We start from the raw sequence: 23,060 nt of genomic DNA on the forward strand, positions 1-23,060 counted from the left end.
AGGAAGTCCTTGAGTTATGTTCGAGAGTCCGTTTGCAAGACAAGTTGGAACACAATGCAGAACAATGGAAAGCCGCTGATCGTAAGTACAAGAAATGTTCATATTTCAGTTTTTTAAAAAAAACTACTGACTGGTCTGTAACCAATCGGATTTTTTTTTTTTAAAAAGCCAACGGCATAATGTCTCCAAATCTCCAGCTTTTCAGCACCTGCCTCGAGTGAAGGGAAATTTACAGCCCAGGGCCCTGGCAACTTCCATTCACATTTCCTTCAAAATCCTTGGATGCATCTCATTCCATCTCAGTTCCTTGTCATCCGAAAGTCGACCCAACACTTCCTCCTTCTCAACTTTGAACTCTTCTAGTGACAAGCGTTTCTATGTATTAGTAGGAACATTTACCTCTTTAGTAAAGAAAATGGCAAGCATTCACGTAATAACTCAGCACAGCCCTGCTTCCATGATTAAATAACCTTTTTGTCCCTAATTGGCCCTATTCTTCCTTTACCACCCTTTTACTGTTTATATTTTTCCACAAGACTTTGGGCCTCTCCTTTATGCGGGCCACCAGTTAATTCTTACAATTCCTCTGCTTTTCTCATTTGGTCTCTCACTTCCCCTCTGCAACCTCTGTATTCTTCAATTGTACTTTCTCCCCGGTACTTGCCATAGACAATATTTGTTTCCTCATCGTAACTTCGCTCCTCATTCATCCAGGGACCTCTCAATTTGTCGGCCCTCACATTTTGCTTTTGCAGGAATACACTGTGAATGTGCCTAAATCGGCTGTGTTTTGAAGGTAACCCTCAGTTCGGTTAGATTTTTCTGATCGCCTCTCACTCTTGTCCATCCGGTCAGCTTCCTTCATTGAAGTTGGCTCTTCAACTGTTAAGTGATTCTTACTCAGAATTGTTACCCTGAACCTTATACCACAATCACTCTCAAAATGTTTCCCCGCTGACACTAGAGCCAATTGGCTCACCTGACTCCCAACAACTCGGTTTGATAGCCTATCCGTCTTGCTGGATTGAATGCTGTGGGGAATATTTCTGAACACAACCCAGCAATGTTTCTCCCTCTCTGCACTTTATGCCACCACTGTCTGTTTATAATTGGGTAATTAATGTCCCTCGTTATAACGACCAAGAAAACTATCCCTAACCCTTTGTTCCTCCATGCCCTGATAAGTGGCTATTTGCTTCCCTGTGGGAATTTTTAAAAAACGTCTTTGCAAAATCGTACCTCTGCTACAAGTGTGTTTTTTTTTAATGGGAGCACCTCAATTTGGGAGCATGAACACGGAATGCAGTGTGACTAGAAGGTGGAGATACCCTCTGGGCACAATGAGCCACCCTGCTCCACTCACAGGACGGAGACTAGAATTGAGACTTTTCAGTGCAATAGCCAGATACAATCCTATTAAATTAGAAAGGGAACAAAGCATAAGCAGTGAATGAGCCAGGAGTGAAAGACAGAATTCAGAATGTGTATGACACCCTGGAGTTGAGGAATGTCACTGTTTGGCTAAAGGGAGATTACTGGGATGCAGTGGGTTAACGTCAGGAATGGTGTTGAACTGAGAACACTGGAGCACAGGAACCCAACACAGTCGTGACCACAAGACTCTGCGACAAGTGAGATAACATAGGATTGATTAAAGCAAGTAGAATAACAATTGGCCTCAACTTTGTGGAGGACACTAGGTTGGCCAAGAAGCAAGGTGTGGTGTTTGTTGCAAAGACAAAAACAAAGGCTTCAGGCTTCCTATTGTTTGAGCTGCACTCCCAGCATGCAGTCCCAGTGGGTAGTATGAGTACTGATCACAGAATCAGTCCGGTAGCATTATTGTGTTGGAGATGAAAGTCTGGCAGCAGATCCTCAGATTTACAATCAAACAATAAAAACACAGTGCTGGAGAGAGGGACAGTGCTTGTTGGCCTGTCCAACTTGGAGCCAATTCAAAAGGGCTGTCCCTGCTCTCACACAAACCTTCCATTCCAAGGCAGGGGGAGAGGAAGGGGGTGGCAGACAGATAGTTTGGGGTATATCACATGTCATCAACTGTGAGACAGACTGAACACAGCAAATGTATAGAGAGTGCAGAACAAGATCACATTAGCCTGAAGCAAATAGAGTCAGAGAATCATAGATATGTACAGCACGGAAACAGATCTTTCAGTCTAACATGCCAACCAGACATTCCAACCCAATCTAGTCCCACCTGCCAGCACCTGGTTCATATCCCTCTTAACCCTTCTTATTCATACACCCCTCCAAATGTCTTTTAAATGCTGCAATTGTACTAGCTTCCACCACTTCCTCTGGCAGCTCATTCCATGCACGCACCACCCTCTATGAACCTTCACTCCAAGGTCTCTTGGTTCAGCAACACTCCCTAGGATCTTACTATTAATTGTATAAGTCCTGCTAAGATTTGCTTTCCCAAAATGTAGCACCTTGCATTTATCTAAATTAAACTCCATTTGGCACTCAAATTACCTTGTCTTGAAGCGCAGAGACATCCACTAGCATCCACTCCCTGCACCACTGACTCTCAGTAGCAGCGGTGGGTACCATCTATAAGATGCACTGTAGAAATTTACCAAATATCCTCAGGCAGCACCTTCCGAACCCACAACCACTTCCATCTAGAAGGACAAAGGCAACAGATACATGGAATTGCCATCACTTGCAGGTTCCCCTCCAAGCCACTCACCATCCTGCCCTTGGAAATATAATCACCATTCCTTCAGTCACTGGGTCAAATTCCTGGGAATTCCCTCCCAGGAAGAAATTGTGCTCAAAACATCGACTCTACTGCTCCTCGGGTGCTGCCTGACTGGTTGTGCTTTTCCATGCGCCACATCTTTTGGTCTCTGACTCTCCAGCATCTGCAGTCCTCACTTTCTCCAACTCACAGGAGGTGGACTACAGTCGTTCAAGAAGACAGCTAACCCCCACCTTCTCCAGAGCGACCTTGAATGGGCAATAAATGTTTGCCAGCCAGTGACACCCACATCCCACTAATGAACAAAATAAAAACCATCACTGACAAGTTATCATTTTCAGTCACTTAATGCATTTCTGATACCCCACGTTCTGTTACAGGAGTTGACCAGCTTTCCTTACCCCTATTGTTCAGGGCCCGCCATTCCTTTCCACTTCGTAGCCAAGCACTGAAGCTACATATGAGATCCCCTTAATAAAAGCCTACCTGGATCTTATTCCCATCTCCACCAGGATTAATGACAGGGGTTAAATCCACACCTTACTTTGAAAGGCCATCCGAATAACACAATGTAATAGAAGAAGCTGGAGGAGGCCATTTGACCCTTCAGGTCTGTCCCTGCCATTCACGGTTGATTTGTTTCAGGCCTCAACTATTCTTCCATGCCAGCTCCTCATAGCTGTCAACACCTTGATATTTCAAAACTCCATCAACCTCTTCAAAAACTTCCAGTGATGTCATCCCCTCACCACCCCCCCACAACTTTCTGCAGTAAAGAAATTCCAGTCATTCACAACCTTCTGGGAGAATTTTCATCACATCCCAGTTTTAAGAGCGTTCCCCTTATTCTGTAACTTTGTTCCCTCTTATGAGATTTCCATACTAACAGAAACATCTCAACATCCATCCCATCAAAGCCCCTCTGAATATTGTATGTTCCAATAAAAATCACCCCTCATTCTCCTAGACTCTAATGATTAAAGGCCCAACTTGTATAGCCATCTTGACAAGTCAACTCCATCTTGCCAAGGATAAGAGGTTCCTGAGTTAAGGAGAGAAAGTATATAGGGTAAAAGCAGGTAGGGAAAGAGTTAAGTTTCGAGTTTTGTGAAACAAGAGGTTCAGCTGAGCATGACTAAAATCAGATAAAAACTTGCAGTTAACGATGGGGTGCTGGAGGCAAGGGTAATGGGTTAACAAGGTGAAAAATCAGTCATTATGTAGAGCCATTTAACAATATTGGAAGCATTCAGTATGTAACGTCAGTTTAACAAGGTGAAAAGTGTACATTTTATGAAGCCAGTTAAAGTTAAGAACATGGTGTAACAGCATATGGCTTAATCTTTACTGTTGATGCTGTTAGTTGTAACGGTCACCCAATCAATATGTATGTTGCCTTATCTGGATGCTCCTCCTTGTAAAATGACTATATAATTCATTAAGAAACTGCTGTTCCGGAATAGAGATGAAGGAGGTAAACTAAATTGTGTCCTTTGCTTGACCTGGGGGCGGGGTGGGGGGGGGAGGGGGGGGGTGTTAAGGAAGGGTTCCTGGCTCCATGAAGAAGAAACCTCCTCTTACCAAAATCAGAACAAAACATGCCAGTTGCATTTTTAAGGAATCACCACCTTAAGTGTTAGCAGAGAAGTAATGGAGTGAGAATGTTGTATAAAAGGTAGCACTCCATTGGAGGCCCGAGAGCTGAATGGTTGATTAGGGGTGGAGGGGGGTGTTGGTGGATAGGGGACAAATTTTAAAATGGAAGAGAAAGATGTTTGTTGATGTTCTGCCCTCTGGCCGTCCTGTACTGAACAAGGCTCAATGCAGCTGATACATGCCAACAGGCATTATCTACCAGCCAGAAAAGAAACGGATTTGTGAAGGGTAGGTCTTGCCTTACAAGTCTTATTGAATTCTTCAAGGAGGTGACCAAGCATGTGGATGAGGGTAGAGCAGTGGATGTAGTGTACATGGATTTTAGTAAGGCATTTGATAAGGTTCCCCATGGTAGGCTTATGCGGAAAGTCAGGAGGCATGGGATAGAGGGAAATTTGGCCAATTGGATAGAAAACTGGCTAACCGGTCGAAGTCAGAGAGTGGTGGTAGATGGTAAATATTCAGCATGGAGTCCAGTTACAAGTGGAGTTCCGCAGGGATCAGTTCTGGGTCCTCTGCTGTTTGTAATTTTTATTAATGACTTAGAGGAGGGAGTCGAAGGGTGGGTCAGTAAATTTGCAGATGATACAAAGATAGGTGGAGTTGTGGACAGTGAGGAGGGCTGTTGTCGGCTGCAGAGGGACTTAGATATGATGCAGAGCTGGGCTGAGGAGTGGCAGATGGAGTTCAACCCTGCCAAGTGTGAGGTTGTCCATTTTGGAAGAACAAATAAGAATGCGGAATACAGGGTTAATGGTAGGGTTCTTGGTCAGGTGGAGGAACAGAGGGATCTTGGGGTCTATGTACATAGATCTTTGAAGGTTGCCACTCAGGTGGATAGAGTTTGTAAGAAGGCCTATGGAGTATTATCGTTCATTAGCAGAGGGATTGAATTCAAGAGTCGTGAGGTGATGTTGCAGCTGTACAGGACTTTGGTTAGGCCACATTTGGAGTACTGTGTGCAGTTCTGGTCGCCTCACTTTAGGAAAGATGTGGAAGCTTTGGAGAGGGTGCAGAGAAGATTTACCAGGATGTTGCCTGGAATGGAGAGTAGGTCGTACGAGGATAGGTTGAGAGTTCTCGGCCTTTTCTCGTTGGAACGGCGAAGGATGAGGGGTGACTTGATAGAGGTTTATAAGATGATCAGAGGAATAGATAGAGTAGACAGTCAGAAACTTTTTCCCCAGGTACAACAGAGTGTTACAAGGGGACATAAATTTAAGGTGAAGGGTGGAAGGTATAGGGGAGATGTCAGGGGTGGGTTCTTTACCCAGAGAGTGGTGGGGGCATGGAATGCGCTGCCCGAGGGAGTGGTAGAGTCAGATTCATTGGCGACCTTTAAGTGGCATTTGGATAGGTACATGGATGGGTGCTTAATCTAGGATAGAAGTGCGGCTCAACATCGTGGGCCGAAGGGCCTGTTCTGTGCTGTATTGTTCTATGTTCTATGTTCTATGTTCTATGTTCTATGTTCTATGTTCTATGTTCTATGTTCTAAACAGGTATGTAGTAGGGAACAACAGGACTTCGACAAATCAGGCCCTAAATCACCAGAGAAGGAGGGAGGAAGAGAAGAGAAATCAAACAGGTTGTGCATGTTATGTACAAGCAACTCAATCAATGCCTTGGTCAAAGCTGAGGGATATTGCAACATGTTAATGCAGCACACTATGTCCCAAACCAGTGTCACTCTGTTCGTGCTCGTTGCTCATTTACTCTACATCCACGATCAGCAATATCAGCATTTTGTTAAGGACATCCCAGGATCGAAACGCAGGGGACAATCACTGATAAATGAAGGATTGGGTGTTGGGGGTAATGTACTCTCATGCTTCTAAAGGCTTAACAAGCCATACACTGTGTGTCTTAGTGATGCACACTTGAGCAAGGGCACAGATTTGCTCCCTAGTGTGTACCAAGAACCACTTCACTGGATTAATACTTGGATTGCTCACATAGTTTCCACGTTACAAATGTTAAGGAGCCTCAGTACTATTCCAAAAGACTGCTGCTGCAAAGTGTGTCAGAATGGATAGTGCAGGAAAATACGATCTCCTGGCAGTGACGCCTTCCATTGCTCAATAGCCTTTTGCACTCAGAGATGACTTCCAATACATCTGTCAATACATGGCATAACGGCCAGCCAAAGTTTACTTAACAAACTGCCAAAAGCTGGTTTTGTTGATAGAAAGTTACTACTTCAGACCAAACTCCACAAAAGCCGTGTAAGCCTGAAAGTGTGCTTTTAACACATTCCATTTTTCATTGCACAAAAATGACCAGCCCCCTTGGCAGGGAGGGGGCTGGGTCAGGAATTCTGATTAATGAGCAGCTCGTTAGCTGTGTGCCTACCTGAACTCATGGCGATGTCTGAACCTGCCTTGTGCACCTCAAGATTCTCGTCGTCCCTGGAACAGAAAGAAAGGCAAAGTCAGTCCCAACCCACCTACCAACACATGCTCATTGCCATTCAGTTCACTGGAATGCTTAAGAGTGGTCACTGTTACAATGAATGGAACAAATTGGTACACAGCAGGATCCCACACAGAAATGAGCTCAAGAACCATTTTGCTAATTTAGTCAGGACATGGTGGAAAGTTTCCTCTACTATCTCTACTTCAATCATTTAGAAATATTTTAAAAAGTAGACAAAAACCAGTTGGAGATCTCATCCCATCTCACTTGTTCAATAATGCACTTAAACATCAGCTTAGAATAAATGTTTCAGTCACACAGATGTACTTGAAACAACAAGCTTGTCATGGGGGTGAGCGCGCAACCCACTGAAGTATCACATGAAGCTCGCCATCAAATTCACAAAAAGAAGAGGGTCAGTACACACAGGGCTCTCTGCAATTGGAGTTGCTCATCCAGAATTAGCAATGGCACCACAACCCATGGGGAAGCAAATTCACCAAATGCCTGAAAGTTGTTACACAAGGATGATTTAGGAAAAGGCCAACTAAGGGAATGGCAAAGCAAGGAAGACAAGGGATTGATGACTCAATTCTTTCCAGAGAGTTAGCATGGCCACAAATGGGCCGACTGGAACTCTGTGCTGGAAGATTCTACTATTCTGGAAACTACGCAGGCCATGCTTTTATATCCTCATGCAGATGGGGAACTCAATAAAAATTATACTTTGCTGTGAAAAGTGATCTTTGACTCTGGTTGAAGAGCAGAGGGGCCACCATCTGAGGACTGAAATACGTAACAGATGCCCTTTCATTTTATTCTCTCTCTCTCTCTCTCTGCGATGAGCTCTCAACAGATGCCACGTCCGGATCAAGTATCACTCCGGAACTGACTTTAAAACCAAACTGCAAATCTCATTGGCTCCAATATGTCTGCAGGTCAACATGTCTTTGGGTAAACAGCTGTGGGCAAAGATTGTCACTCAAACAGCCTACGAGTTGGCCACCCAGACTGGTCACAACCAAAGAGCTTCCCAGTGCGGAATCAGAGGAAAACCCAATTCAGATTTCCAGAATCTGGGTGACGTGGAGGAAGCAATTCAGCCCTTCTGGGATATTTGAATTAGATATGACTGATCTGCATCTGAACTCTATTATCCACGCTCCTCATAGTATTTATATTATATATCTACCACATGTAAAGGTAGACATTACTAGAGGATACTCCAGACTGCTGTGATTCGGTCTGAAGAAATGCTTAGCTATAAGCTTATGTCCCCATGTTCAGGTGGCACACTAGCAAGCACTGCTGCCTTACAGCACCAGGGATCTGGGTTCGATTCCAGCCTCTGGGGCTGTATGGAATTTGCATGTTCTTCCTACGTTTCTGTGGTGTTCCAGTTTCCTCCCAAAGATGTGCAGGTTAGGTGGACTGACCATGATAAAGTGCCCATTGTGTCCAGGGATGTGTAGGCTAGGTAGGTTAGCTATGGAAAATGCAGGATTACAGGCACGGAGGACTGGGTGCGATGCTCTTCAGAGAATTTGTATGAATTCAGTAGACTGCTTCCACACTGTAGGGATTCTGTTCTGGGCTTGTTGTATCAGTAGAATGTGTAAGTCTAGTCACACTATCAAAAACTTTTAAATCATCTTAAACACTCAATTTAATCACTCATTAATCTATAATGCTCAAGCACACATTAAATCTACACAGTAGAGACTCTTACTTGAACCCTTTCACCCCAGCATCATACTGATCATTACTCCAGTCCCTAGAAGGCTAAAATACCGTTGCTAAGGAGTGCTGTCCAGAACTGAACGCAGAGTCAGAGAGGCAGTTTAACCAGATCTGTCGTGTTACAACGGAGATAAAAAAAAAGGATTCTCATCTTTCAACCTTCAGCTGATTTTAATATAAGAGACCTCTCATGGGCTAAACTATATTTTTAATAAGGAAGAAACATAAAACTCAAATGATTATAGTGGTCGCGTGACCACAAATCTATATTCCCTCTGTTTGATCCCATCGGACCTCCAGGCTTCAGAGGTCAATGTGGCCAAACCTCAGTCAGCAAGTAAAGACCCTCTATACAACTGTGCAGTGGCAAGCTTCATAAAACCAATATGAAGTAAATGGAAGATCTAAACTGAAATTATTACTTATATCCAAAACCATCAGTGCTATTCAACATGCACCTAGAAACTTAAATCTATATCTCTTGCTTCACTTCACGCTTGCATGATAATATCACATTTTGGGTCAGGAAAAGCTTACCTGAAGCTCGCCAGCTTCAAAAGACAATGAAGTCAGACTCGGGAATACACAATGAGCAGCTACTTGGTAAATCAGAGGGGGAGAAAAATGAATCCATCACAACAAGAGTTAACGTCTCTCTCCTGTTTTTCTCAGCCTTACCCAAGACAAGACCCAATGCAAAAGAAACAAAAAACGGGAAAACTGCCACTCAACTCAGAGAGATCAATAAATTTCAGCCATAGACAGTACCCCCAAGTGAGGGTCAGCGGTCCCAGCGAGGGTGAGGGGCCCGTGGACAGCGTCCCCAGTGAGAGTGGGAGGGCCCGTGGACAGTGCTCCCAGTGAGGGTGGGAGTGGGGGGCCCGTGGACAGTGCTCCCAGTGAGGGTGGGGGGGCCCGTGGACAGTGCTCCCAGTGAGGGTGGGGGGGCCCGTGGACAGTGCTCCCAGTGAGGGTGGGGGGGGCCCGTGGACAGTGCTCCCAGTGAGGGTGGGGGGGCCCGTGGACAGTGCTCCCAGCGAGGGTGGGGGGGCCCGTGGACAGTGCTCCCAGCGAGGGTGGGGGGGCCCGTGGACAGTGCTCCCAGTGAGGGTGGGGGGCCCGTGGACAGTGCTCCCAGTGAGGGTGGGGGGGCCCGTGGACAGTGCTCCCAGTGAGGGTGGGGGGGCCCGTGGACAGTGCTCCCAGTGAGGGTGGGGGGCCCGTGGACAGTGCTCCCAGTGAGGGTGGGGGTGGGGGGCCTGTGGACAGTGCTCCCAGTGAGGGTGGGGGGGCCCGTGGACAGTGCTCCCAGTGAGGGTGGGGGTGGGGGGCCGGTGGACAGTGCTCCCAGTGAGGGTGGGGGGCCCGTGGACAGTGCTCCCAGTGAGGGTGGGGGGGCCCGTGGACAGTGCTCCCAGTGAGGGTGGGGGGCCCGTGGACAGTGCTCCCAGTGAGGGTGGGGGTGGGGGGCCCGTGGACAGTGCTCCCAGTGAGGGTGGGGGGCCCGTGGACAGTGCTCCCAGTGAATGTCAAAGCCTTTCAGACATGAAATAGGGAATCTTAATAAAACATCAGAAGACAGGAAAAAGATACACAAAATGCTACAACACAACTGGTGGAACATTTTAGCTGACTTATTTTACCATCACTCAAAGCTCGCATAAAGGTTCCAGTTCAGTTTCTGTTGGTGAATATAAGCACACTCAACACGCACATCTTCCAGTGCATCATGCAATTGCTAACAGTGCCATAAAAGGTGTGGAAAAAATAGCTGAGAGTTTAAATTGCATGAGCAAACAAAGGTTCTGCGGAGATTGTAGATAAATTGGCTTTACAAAGTGCAGCACCCCAGTCGTTTGACTGAGTCCAAGTGTTCCAGGATTCTCTGGAATGTACAATGAGTCACCAGTGACATCATTTCATCAATATACTCCAAGCTAATCCAGTTTTCATTGCTCGATTTGGTCATGGAATATTCTAGCAATATAGCAGTAAAGTCATGAGATGTTACTTCAGAGGCAAAAAAGGAGGAATCTTAAACATCTCCCAGCAGCCAAAGATGTTTCTTAAACTGAGATACAAGAACTTTCTTTGATATAGACAGTGAGCGAATTAGACCAAATCTCAATCTAATTCCTGTGATTCACCAAACAGCTCAGTTCAATTCAGTGTTGATCTGGATGCACTGTTACCCATCACAATAGTTCTCGGTGATGGGGTGTAGCGTATACCCAGGAAACTAGGAAGCACTTTAAAGAACAGTTAGTAAATCAAACTCAGCAGAGTACAATGTGACATCTATCTAGACTGAAGGGGAATGAGCCCGTCATGAAATACTAAGCTTTCAAGTTACTGGAACAGAGCCAGAACTGTAGCAAACATCAAGAGTTTCTCCTCTTTTCTCCAAATATACTGTGCTGTGTAGACTGAGTTATCTTCATCCAGATTCCTGCACTATTCTGACATAGTTTATACAGTTTTCAGTGACAGCTAAAGCTCCCACACTTCAAGGGAGCTGACTCACCCTCAGTCAGTCAACACAGAATTCACAAAGACCCCCTTCTGCTCGGAGACCCATCTTCTACAGTTCACAGAAACATAAAACAGTAAGTAGAAAAATAAAACTGACCAACAACATTTTAGCCATTGCATCTGCTTTGTTGTGGGCTAAGATTATGATTGTAATCTTAACTGTCGTCTTATCTGTCTCCCAATAAGTCTGACTCTACCTATCAAAAATTTACCTAACTTGGCCTTTGAACATCAGAATCTGCCTCCACTGCTTTGAGGAAGAGGAGAATTCCTAAGCCTCATGAGCCTCCAAAAAAAAAAAAAAAAATGAATTCTCCTGATCTACAACGTAAAAGGGAGACATCTGGGGGGGGGGGAGATACCATGACACAGTGATATCGTCACCAAGGTAATTTTCTGAGGATGTGGGATCAAGCTGGTGGCACTCTGGAATTAAATCCCATCTCCTTCTCCAATGTTCTTTAGGAAAGGGAATCTGCCATCCTTACCTGGTCTGGTCTACTCCGACATGTGACTCCAGACCCCGAGCAATACAATTGGCTCTTAACTGCCTCTCCCTCAGAAATGGACCACCAAGTAACTGAACTGAAATTAGAGGTGGACAACAGAGCCACCCACATCCCATTACTGAATAAAAACAAAATTTGACTTTTAACCCTGTCAAGCCCTCTCAGAAACGTACATACTAGGGGGAGGCAATGGCTTAGTGGTATTATCATTACCCGAATCCCTGGACTAACCTTCTAATGTTCTGGGGATCCAGATTCAAATGCTGCCACAACAGATGATTGAATTTGAATTCAATAAAAATTTGGGATTAAGAGTCTAATGATGACCATGAATCCTTTGCTGATTGTCTGGAAGAACCCACTGGTGTCCTTTGTGGAAGGCAATTGCTGTCCATGCCTGGTCTGATCTACATTGGGCCTCCATACCCACAGCAATGTGGTTGACTGTAATTGCCCTCTGGACAATTAGGGATGGGAAATAATTGCTGTGTTCTAACCAGCAACACCCTCATCCTGTGAATGAATAACAAAAATTCACTTCTCATTCTGCTAAACTCCAACAGATGCAAACAGGTCTTTCCTCATCAGATTAAGCCCTTGATCCCAGGAATCATTCCTTCTCCAAGCTGTATCTAACATAATTATATATTTGTTTTCAACTCTGGAGTCTGAAATTATATATACAGTATTCCAGATATGATCTCAAAAACTGCAATTAAACTTCCAACGGTCTCTCTCGCTCCCCTCGGAACACAGCAGGGCCCCCTCATACACCCCTAGCCCAGGCTGAGGGAGAAGGAAAGCTGCAGTGCTCTGACTGAGCGCTGAGTGACAATAAACAGTTTGTGACAGAAATAGGAATCATTTCCTAATAACGAGCCAAGTGTCAGTACCAAGCTTGTCAGCAGACGTACAGCAGGCAATCAGCACATCCAGAAATAGAGACTCACATTCTCCACATACCACAGCTCAGGAATGAAAACAAGGGGGTCAATTACCCCAGACAGGCTCCTTGTCAGTCCTTCACTTGGACCAGTTTGAATCATGGAACAAAAAATAAAACCAGCTCAGCCACGGTCCCAAGTCCGCCTAAGCCCCATCACAGACTGTGTTCCACCCACCACTTCTTCTGATGGAAAATTCTGGATTCACGCTTCTTGACCTTCAAACAGCAGTAAATAGTAAATCAGATCCTGTGGTTCCACCGAGCATAAGCCACCTAAACCTGAGCTCCACAGGGAATAGTTTTATTCCCTGCCCTCCAGCCCTGCGCCAGGGCCATTGAGTTTTGTGGACATTGTGGATAGACAGGAATTGGCATTGACTCAATGGATCCACATTCACCACCTCACTCCTGTGGTGTTTCCTCAGGAGTCTAAGCAGAAGCTTTAGCACACCACTCTCTTCCTTGCACCTCTCCCCCCTACTACCCACCCACAGCCATACACAGCATATCCTCCGCATGTACCTATACGCATTATCCTGAACAAACGCCTGGAAGTGTTAAAACTACAAAAAGGAAGTTTAAAATTTTCGACTCTCATCTGCACCACATATAAGCCACCCAACCAGTGGGATTATACAGCTGAATAAGTTTCCGAAACAATGGTTAATAATGGAAAGCTGCTGCTCCAGTACAGATTTCTTGGAGAGATGAGAAAGCAAATGAACTCACATTTGTACACAGCATCCTTTAAGACACCTATTGTAACTCTAGGAAAACTGTTCCCTAACAGCATTGTGGGGGACCCTTACAACATCTTCTCAAGGACAATAAATGCTGATGTACCCAGTAATGCTGACACCCCCAGAACAAATAAAAACCAATACCTTCCCAGCTGGAACTTTGATTTACTTGCACATTTTCATAGCTCAGGACAATCCTGAAGCACTTTACTGCCAACAGGCTTTTTGAGGCCTAGTTGCTTTTGCAATGCAAGCAACTTGGCAGCAACTTTGGACACAAGATCCCATTGGCAGACCAATTTGTGCACCTTATGATCCCAATAAGCCACAGTGAAACAACAGGAGCAGTGAAAAGCATCCCACTGCCGTTATTCGAACAGTGCCGTGGGGGATCTCTGCCAGATTCAGGCCCGGCTTAAGGAGGAACGTCTTCTCCCAAACTTTTGTGCATCTGAAGAATTCCCTGCCCACTGAAGCAGTTGAGGCTAGTTCATTCCATGCTTTTAAGGCAAAGATAGATAGAGTTTTGAACAGTAAAAGAATTCCAGGTTATGGTGAGTGGGCTGGTGGTCGAGCTCATTCCACAAAAACATCAGCCGTGATCTGATTGAATGGCAGAGCAGGCTCGAGTGGCCAGATGGCCTACTCCTGCTCCTATTGCTTATTGACCCAGGGGGCTAGTTGGAACAGAGCAAAGGACAAGGGTCCGAACTTGGGCCTTCACACAGAGGTTTGTCCAGCTTTCATCCCTGGTTCGTTGTCTCAGTATTTCAACGACTGCATAAAATCAACAATGAACTGAAGTGCACAGATCAAATGAGTGTGAAGACCTGGTTGTACAACACCACCAGCCACCCTGGCAGAAGTAGATATCTTCTAGGGCCTTACTTCAGGTTCCACTGGAAACACCATTCCAGTCCCACTACCATATGGTGCCATTAAGGCAGGGACAGGGCAGGGTGAGCATTACGCAGGGCTGTGACCTATACCATGAGGGCACAGGCTTCACCAGTGGAGGGTGGCCTCTTGTTGTGAGGTTCTGGAGACTACCAGCTCCCATCCTGATCTACTGCTGGTCTGTTAGCTCAGTTGGATGGATAGCTGGTTTGTGATGCAGAGTGATATAGAACATAGAAAAATACAGCGCAGTACAGGCCCTTCGACCCTCGATGTTGCACCGACCGAAGCCTACCTAACCTACACTAGCCCAATAACCTCCATATGCTTATCCAATGCCCGCTTGAATGACCATAAAGAGGGAGAGTCCACCACTGATACTGGCAGGGCATTCAATGAACTCACAACCCGCTGAGTAAAGAATCTACCCCTAACATCTGTCCTATACCAACATCCCCTTAATTTAAAGCGGTGTCCCCTAGTAACAGCTGACTCCATACGCGGAAAAAGGTTCTCACTGTCAACCCTATCTAAACCCCTAATCATCTTGTACACCTCTATCAAATCTCCCCAAACCTTCTTTTCTCCAATGAGAAAAGTCCCAAGTGCCTCAGCCTTTCCTCATACGATCTTCCTACCATGGCAGGCAACATCCTGGTAAACCTCCTCTGCACCCGTTCCAGTGCCTCCACATCCTTCCTATAGTATGGCGACCAAAACTGTACACAATACTCCAGATAAGGCCGCACCAGAGTCTTATACAACTGCAACATGACCTCAGGACTCCGGAACTCAATTCCTCTACCAATAAAGCCCAGCATGCCATATGCCTTCTTCACAGCACTATTTACCTGGGTGGCAACCTTCAGAGATGATGCCAACAACATAGGTTCAATTCCCACACTGGCTGAGATTACCATGAAGGACTCTCCTGCTCAACCTCTCCCCTCACTTGAGACATGCTGACTTTCAGGTTAATAAGAAAGCAGCCCTATGGTACAGTGTAACTTTACCTTTATTTCACCATGATCTATTGGAGACATTGGGAGGGACCTAGGATGAGATGAAAGTTGCTTTTAACAATGGCTCTACCAACAAGTATCTGTGAAACAAATGACAGCTGCCAAAGTTCAGGACATTGGTGAGAACATATTGGAACATCAGCCCACCCACACCACCATTTTTGCTTCCCTTTCCTGTACCCCCTCAATCATCATTCAATTCCTCTGCCTCAACATATTCCTTACCAGTTGGGAATTTGTGACCTGGGACCACTGCCAGTCTCCGCCCTTTAAACACTCTCAAAACAAGCAGTCTGTGTGGGCTAAACTGGTGATGCTACTATCTTTATCAGAGTTGACATCTTGTACTACTAAAGTCCTTCCAGCCGAGAGTGGAGAGCAATAGTCCAGAGTGACACTTTGACATGGTACTGGGATTTGTACCTAGACTTTCAGGTTCACCGGGCTCTCGAGCGGAGATCAACATTGTCTTGCTCGCCAACAGTGTCTTTTATTCCCAATTAATTATTCTCTCTCTCCTTAGCCATTGCCCAGCAATGACCATTGCTCTCATTTTCAAACTCATTGATTCATTAACAAACACAAACACTGGAGCTCAGTACATCTGTGGAGAAAGGAACAGAGGTAAATGTTTCAAATCCAATATGATTCTTCAACGGCCTATGCTCTGAAGATGACAGATCAAACAGATTAACTCTCTCTCTCTCCCCCCCTCCCTCCACAGATGCTGCCAAACCTGTTGAGTTCCTCCAGCATTCTGTGCGTTTCTTTCGGATTCCCAGCGTCTGAGGTGTTTTGCTTCAAATTCTATTTACAGCCTACTTCCTCCCCACCCCATTCCATATTCTTCCCTTCTCACCTGGAAGCCCATCTCCCGGTTGGTGTCTGGTGCCTTACTGTAGCCCACGTATATTGCTTCTACACCTTGCATAACTGGTCAAACATCAGCAAACAAACAAACAAGCAAACAAACAATCAACTGCAGAAGTATCGCAATAAATGCCAGCAGACCACGAGGACCACAGAATATTGACGAGCCCAGGGACTAAAGCTGATTTACATCCACTGAACCAGGGAGTCATGAAAGCCTGATACATACCCTAGTTAGGATCTGGTACAGTCGTCACAGGCTGAGAGTTGTCTGGGCTGTCCAGTGTAGCCATGCATCAGGAAATCCTTTTACACACTAGATTAGTGGCAAAGTCTGCCTTGATTGGAAAGACGATCTTATATTGATGCTAGAGTGCTGTCAATAGCCCACTGGGACATGCAGTAATAGTAAACAAGTCACACCATAAGGCAGTCCAGTGATACCTTGCACCCGTGCCACATTTATTTTGAGACTTCAAGGACACAATGACGGCTTCTAACCAGGCCAGAGGAATGTAAACTAACTCTCTGAATCCACAGTATGACGCCACCAAGTGCAAATCGTGACCCTGTCTGCCAAATTGGGAAACACAGGCAACAGACTGCGGGCGCAACGCCACCCATTCAGGGGAGCCTGCCCTGTGCCAGGCATTTTTATACCGCCAGTCCACTCAATCCACCCTATCCAGTTGTAAATTAATGCGTTCACTAAAGCACAAAGAGCACAAGATTAAACACAAGGGTCTCAGTTACTGTCCTAACTCAGCCCCACTGGATACAAAAATAAAGCAGCACAAAGTAGAGGTGGAGAAGAGTTTAAGCTGCATGTTATAAGTAGACGGCTTTCATTGTCAAATAGATTCCAACATCTAATGTGCACGGTGAGGGAAACAGCATGAAGACTTTAACATGCATCACGTGCAGCTTGTAACAAAACCAACAATCTGTTCTCCTCTACCAACACAAGATTGTCAAAACCCTTTTCACAAAGGCCGTTCAGGTAGTTGACAATTGTTTTCGTTGAAGAAACAAATCACATCTATCTTGTAACAGGAGAGGCCCGTTCCATACCTTGGATTGACTTTGTCAGTTAAAGGAGGCATTTTCTTTTCGATGGGTAATTCTTCAGCTTGCTCCAATTGTGCTGTGACGTTAGATTTGGCCTGGATGTGATTACCGGCTTGAAAAGGGAGATGTTGTGCTTTCAATGACTGCTCATTTGATTCACTGGTGTTGGATGTGAAAGCCCCAGATCTCAGCTGTCAGCTTTAAGTACCTCAGCTCCTCCCACCACACTGCTTTAATTAGGCTCCTTCAGAACAGCCTGGCTGACGTCTTTCTCACAGGATTCCAAAGGACAAATACCCCGAGATGGCTGAAATGTTTCAATAGCCTGTAGTCTGTTTGATCCGAATGGGGAAGGATGATCTCACACTTTGACACAATGTATGACAAGGGCTGAGGTATGGACCGGTCAATAAAGTTTTGTTTGTGTTGAGAGTAGATTTTCTGTGACAGACACTAAGGGAAGCTGTGCACAAAGAAAGCTCAGCTTGCCTGGACCCTGATCCAAGCGATAGATGCTTTATTCGTACCACAGGCAATGGGGGCTAGGCTAACGTTGTGGGAACATGGGTTCAAATCCCCCCACAGCAGATAGTGAAATTTGAAGCTCGTTAATAAATCTAGACTGAGCTAAATATTGACCAGATATACAGCCATGTGGTAGACCCTTATGCCCTGAGTTTCCCAGCAAGCCACCCACTTGTATTTAACCGCTACCAAAACAGAAACAGAAATTGCTGTTTTTGTTTCAGATTTACAGCATCGTACTTCTTTCAGTTTTTTTTTGTCGTACCGCTATCAAGTCTAATAAAAGGAATTAAACCAGACAGACTAAAGCGCTGACAATGACAACAGAATACAGAGCCCTCTTGATACCATAAGAGTGTGGGCCAAATGCTGATAGATGCTGAACAGCTGCTACAGACTTAATGGGTGGAAGGGCCTTTTTGCCATGCTGTGAAGCCTCAATGACTCTGGGTAGAGTCCTCCTTATGAGCATCTGATTCAATGAAAATGACAATATTCCAGATACCATCAGCACCATCCTGTACCATGTACAGGGTAGACGCAGCAGAGGTGGTGGCACAGTATTCTACAGTTGACCACAGGGATCTCGATATTGCATTTGGACCCTATGAATTCTCTCAGCATCAGGTCAAACATGGGTGAGGAAACCACTTGCTAAACACCACTTACTGCGTCCCTCCTGAGCTGATGAATCAGGCTCCATGTTGAGCAGCACTTGCAGAAAGCATGGAGAGTGGCAATTGCCCAGAATGTAGTCGAGGTGGGGACCTCTGTGACCATTACAAGGCTAAGTCCTGAAGGACGTAACAATAAGAGGGAAAACCACACTTGACCTTATGCCAACCAATCCATCAGTGGCAGTTCCATCTGTCTATGACAGTATTGATAGGAGTCAAGAGTACAGTGGTGCCAGACAAGCGCAACAGGTCAGACAGCAGGAAAATCCTGATGAAAGGCTTTTGCCCGAAACATCAATTTTCCTGCTCTTCAGATGCTACCTGACCTGCTGTGCTTTTCCAGCACCACTCTAATCTTCAGCATCTGCAGTACCCACTTCTGCCTAGTATTGATAGGTGTGACCACTGCACTGTCCTTGAGGAGACAAAGTTCCACATTGAGGATAGCCTCCATCGTGTTAGGTGATACTGTGCTAAATGGGATAGATTTTAAGCAGATCAAGCAGCAGAAGCAGTCAGTGACAGACAGAGCCAGGCGATCCCACAACCAATAGATTAGATCGAAGTTCTGTAGTCCGGTCACATCAAATTGTGAATGGTGGTGGATAATTAAACAATTCGCTAAAGGAGGAGGCTCTATAGTTATCCTCATTGAAGGGAGAGCCAGCTCAGTGAAAGAGTAAAAGCTGGAGCATTTGCAGAAATCTTCAGCTGGAAATGCTGAGTGGATCTCTTCACTTGGGTGGCCCCCTGTATCTCAGATTCCAGTCATTGGCCAATACAATTGATTCCACACTAACGCCAAGAGCAAGCTGTAGGTACTGGGTACTGCAAAGACTGTGGCTCCGACACCATCCCAGCAATAGTACTAAAGACATACGATCATAGAATCTCTTTAGTGTGGGAACAGGCCATTTAGCCCAACAAGTCCATACCAACCCTCCAAAAGAGAAACCCACCCAGACCCATTTCCCCTAATGCACCTAGCCTACACATCCCTGAACACTACGGGGTAATTTAGCATGACCAAGCCACCTAATCTGCACATTTTTGGACTGTGGGAGGAAATCCACATAGACACGGGGAGAATGTGCAAACTCCACACAGACAGTCGCCAGAGGCTGGAATCGAACCAGGTCCCTGGTGCTGAGAGGCAGCAGTGCTAATCATTGAGCCACCGTGCCACCCTAAACACACTCCATAATTAGCTGCATCCCTAGCCAAGCTGTTCTAGTCCAGCTGCAACACTGGCATCTACCCAAAATTACACAAAGGGCTCAACTCAAAAAGGGGAAAGAGTGTAACTGCTCTGACATCAAAACTACAAAACAGAGAGAATGTGGCAACAAAGAGTCCTGGCAAAACTGTAGCTAAAGGGGAATTAGGGGAAAACTCTGCACTGGCTGGAGTCACAGCTGACACAAAAAGGAAGGTGGTTGTAGTTGTTGCAGACCAGTCATTTCAGCTCCAGGACATCCTGGAGTTCATCTAGTTTCAGTTGCCTGTTAAGAGATGTTATGTTACATACATGGAGAAGGAGGAACTTGAGCTGGCCTTCTGACTAGGTAGCGATATTACCATACGCCAGAAGACCTTATACAGTTCCTTGGGGTAGTGCCCTAGGCTCAACCATCTTCAGTTGCGTCATCAAAGACCTTCCCTCTATTATATAGGTCAGAAGTGGGATTTTGGCTGCTGCTTGCACAATACTCAGCACCATTCATCACTCCACAGATATTGATGCAGTATTTGTCCAAACTGAGCAACACCTGGACAACATTTAGTCTTGGACTGGTACATGGCAAGTAACACACATGCCAGGCAATCACCATCTCAGATAAGAGACAGAATTTAACCATTGAATGCAAAGCAGCAAAAAATAATTGCCAATGGCATTGTCAAACGTCCCAAAATCAATATCCTGGGAGTTACCATTGAACAGACATTGAACTGAAATAACCATATAACTATCATAGATCATAGAATCCCGACAGTGTGAAAACAGGCCCTTCAGCTCAACAAGTCCACACCGACCCTCTGAAGAGTAGCCCACCCAAACCCATTCCCCTACCCTATTACTCGACATTTACCCCTGACTAATGCACCTAACCTACACATCCCTGAACACTATGGCAATTTAGCATGGCCAATTCACCTAACCTGCGCATCTTTGGATTGTGGGAGGGAACCCATGCAGACACATGGAGAATGTCTGTGCGGAGTCAGCACAGTCGCCAGAGATTGGAATCAAACCTGGGTCCTTGGTTCTGTGAGGCAGCAGTACTAACCACTGAGCCACCCCAAGTATTGTCACTGCAAGAACAGAACAACCCAGGGAATTCTGCAGCAGGTAACTCACCTCCTGACTCCCTAAAATATGTCCACCGTTGCCATTGAAGGAGGGAGGAAACTACAGACCAGTTAGTCTAACCTCGGTGGTCAGGGAAAACTATTGGCAGCAATTCTGAGGGACAGGATTAATCTACACAGCAGGCATTAATTAAGAACAGTCAGTATGGTTTTGTCAAAGGGAGGTCAGACATGATTGAATCTTACAAAGAGGTGACCAGGTTTGTCGATAAAAGCAATGCATTTGGTGTTGCATTTCAGCAAGGCTTTTGATAAGGTCCTGCATGGGAGACTAATAGCGAAGTTACAAGCCCACGGGATCAATAAAAACTTGGCAAATTAGATCCACAGTTAGCTGGGTGGCAGGAAGCAGAGGGGATGGTCAAGGGAATTTTTGTGACAAGTCAGTGTCCAGTGAGGTCCCACAAGCAGTAGTGTTGGGGCCTTTGTTGTTTGTGGTAATGATTTAGACTTGACTGTAGGGGGCTGGATCTGTAAAGTCCCAGGTGATCTGAAAACAAGTGGGGTGGTAAATAATTGGGATAGCCAGGAGGATAAATGGACTGGTCAGATGGGGCGATCGTTGGCAAATGGAACTCAATCCAGATAAACGTCAGACGATGCACTTGGGTAAGATCCCAAAAGAGTGACTCAGTTTCGCTCCGCAGGAAAAAGGCTCAGAGAGCGGACGGAGAGCCAGGCCACATTCTCCAGTGCAGTGATTTCAAGCTCCTGACCAACATTTACCACCTTTCTACCCTTACCAGCTCTGCACTCCAGCATCACACATTCACCAATCATCTGTGCAACTCCTCTGGTCCCCACCCTCGGCTCCATCACTGGTGACCACAGTCTTCCATTTCCAGACTGGAACTCCTCAAAATTCAGCCACCATTCCCAACTCCTTTCATCCCTGCTTCTCTTCAAATCAGACTCTTTGATTCCTGGAATGGCTACCTACGTCAATTCCTGGCCTTACACAGCTCGGCATCTATATTCCTCTCCCACTCCATGAGTCAGTTTGAGCTATTTTACAAGGTTAGGAGATTGCTATTCTCAGACTTTGCTCCACTGGGTACAAGTCACAAGAGGAGGGAAAGGGGAGGCTATTGTCTCAGCCCCAGGACTGATATCAGCCTTTGACTGGGAGAATACAGTCAGCTAGGCGAAAGAGAGGACTGCAGATGCTAGAGATCAGAGTCAAGGAATGAAGAGTTTTTGCCAGAAACATCGATTTTCCTGTCACTCGGATGCTGCCTGACCTACTGTGCTTTTCCAGCACCACTCTAATCCGGACTCCGAATACAGTCAACTGCCTAATGCAATAGTGCTGGAGAATGATAGACCTTACGTTCCCATACTCCAGGATGTTCCAAAGCATTTTACAAAAAAAGAAGATGCTCCTCAAAGGGAGACAATTTGTACACAGCAAGATGCCAGAGAAAGGAGCGGATAGTCAGATTGTGACTTTTCACAATGTTGGATTTAGAGATAACACTGGCCTGCATACCAGCAAGAACATCCCACACTTCCTTGAAACTTTGCCAAAAGATCTTACCTATCCAAAGAGAGAAGGGACCTCGGTTCAATGTCCCATCTGAGAAACAGCGCTCATGATGGTGTCACATTGCCACAGTGGGTGTCAGCCTGAAGTACGTGCTCAGGCCCTTGGGGATTGGTGTGAACTGAAGCACCAAGCCTCAGTGTGAAGCTCAATGACACTGCTGACCATGGACCTCTTGCCCCCAAACACTGACCTTGATACTTCACTGTCTGGAGGGAGCATGAAGAGAAACAAAACACTGGCCTAGTGGCTATCTTGACCACTCTATTCAAAACATGAAATGCAGGAATATTGTTCCCAATGTCTGTGGCGGGGGGGGGGGGGGGGGGGTCACAGTCTAAGGATGTGGGATAAGTCACTTAGGACTGAGATGAAAATTAATTTCTTCACCCAGAGTGGTGAGACGCTCTCTGGGTGCCACAGAATGCAGTTGAAAACAAAATACATTGAATGTTTCTAAGGAGTTAGATATAGTTGTTAGGGCTAAAGGGGTCAAAGGGTATGGGAGAAAGCAGGAACAGGGGACTGAGTTGGATGATCAGCCATGATCATATTGAATAAGCTAGCAGGTTCAAAGGGCCAAATGGCTTACATTTGCCCTTAACTTTTTTTAAATACAAATATCTTTAGAGGCATTTTAAAAGAATAAATGCATGGCACGCAAACCATTCCGGAACAGGCCATCTAATGGGCACCAGCCTCCACGAAAAAAAGGACCATATGCCAAACACGTGAGAGGAGGGAAAAGGAACAAGAGAAGCCGATGTTTCTTTCAGCGCAGCGATGTTACACCTCAATAAAACCAAGATGTTGCCCAAAAGCTCA

At 45.7% G+C, this 23,060-nt stretch overlaps 1 pseudogene; it reads right to left on the reverse strand.

Moving 5' to 3' along the window:
• The window catches only part of LOC140473726 (uncharacterized), a 42,453-nt pseudogene extending 25,147 nt beyond the window's left edge, over positions 1-17,306 (reverse strand).
• Positions 17,307-23,060: the final 5,754 nt, after the last annotated feature.

The sequence above is a fragment of the Chiloscyllium punctatum genome, unplaced genomic scaffold, assembly GCF_047496795.1.
Source record: "Chiloscyllium punctatum isolate Juve2018m unplaced genomic scaffold, sChiPun1.3 scaffold_697, whole genome shotgun sequence".
NCBI classification, from domain to species: Eukaryota; Metazoa; Chordata; class Chondrichthyes; order Orectolobiformes; family Hemiscylliidae; genus Chiloscyllium; species Chiloscyllium punctatum.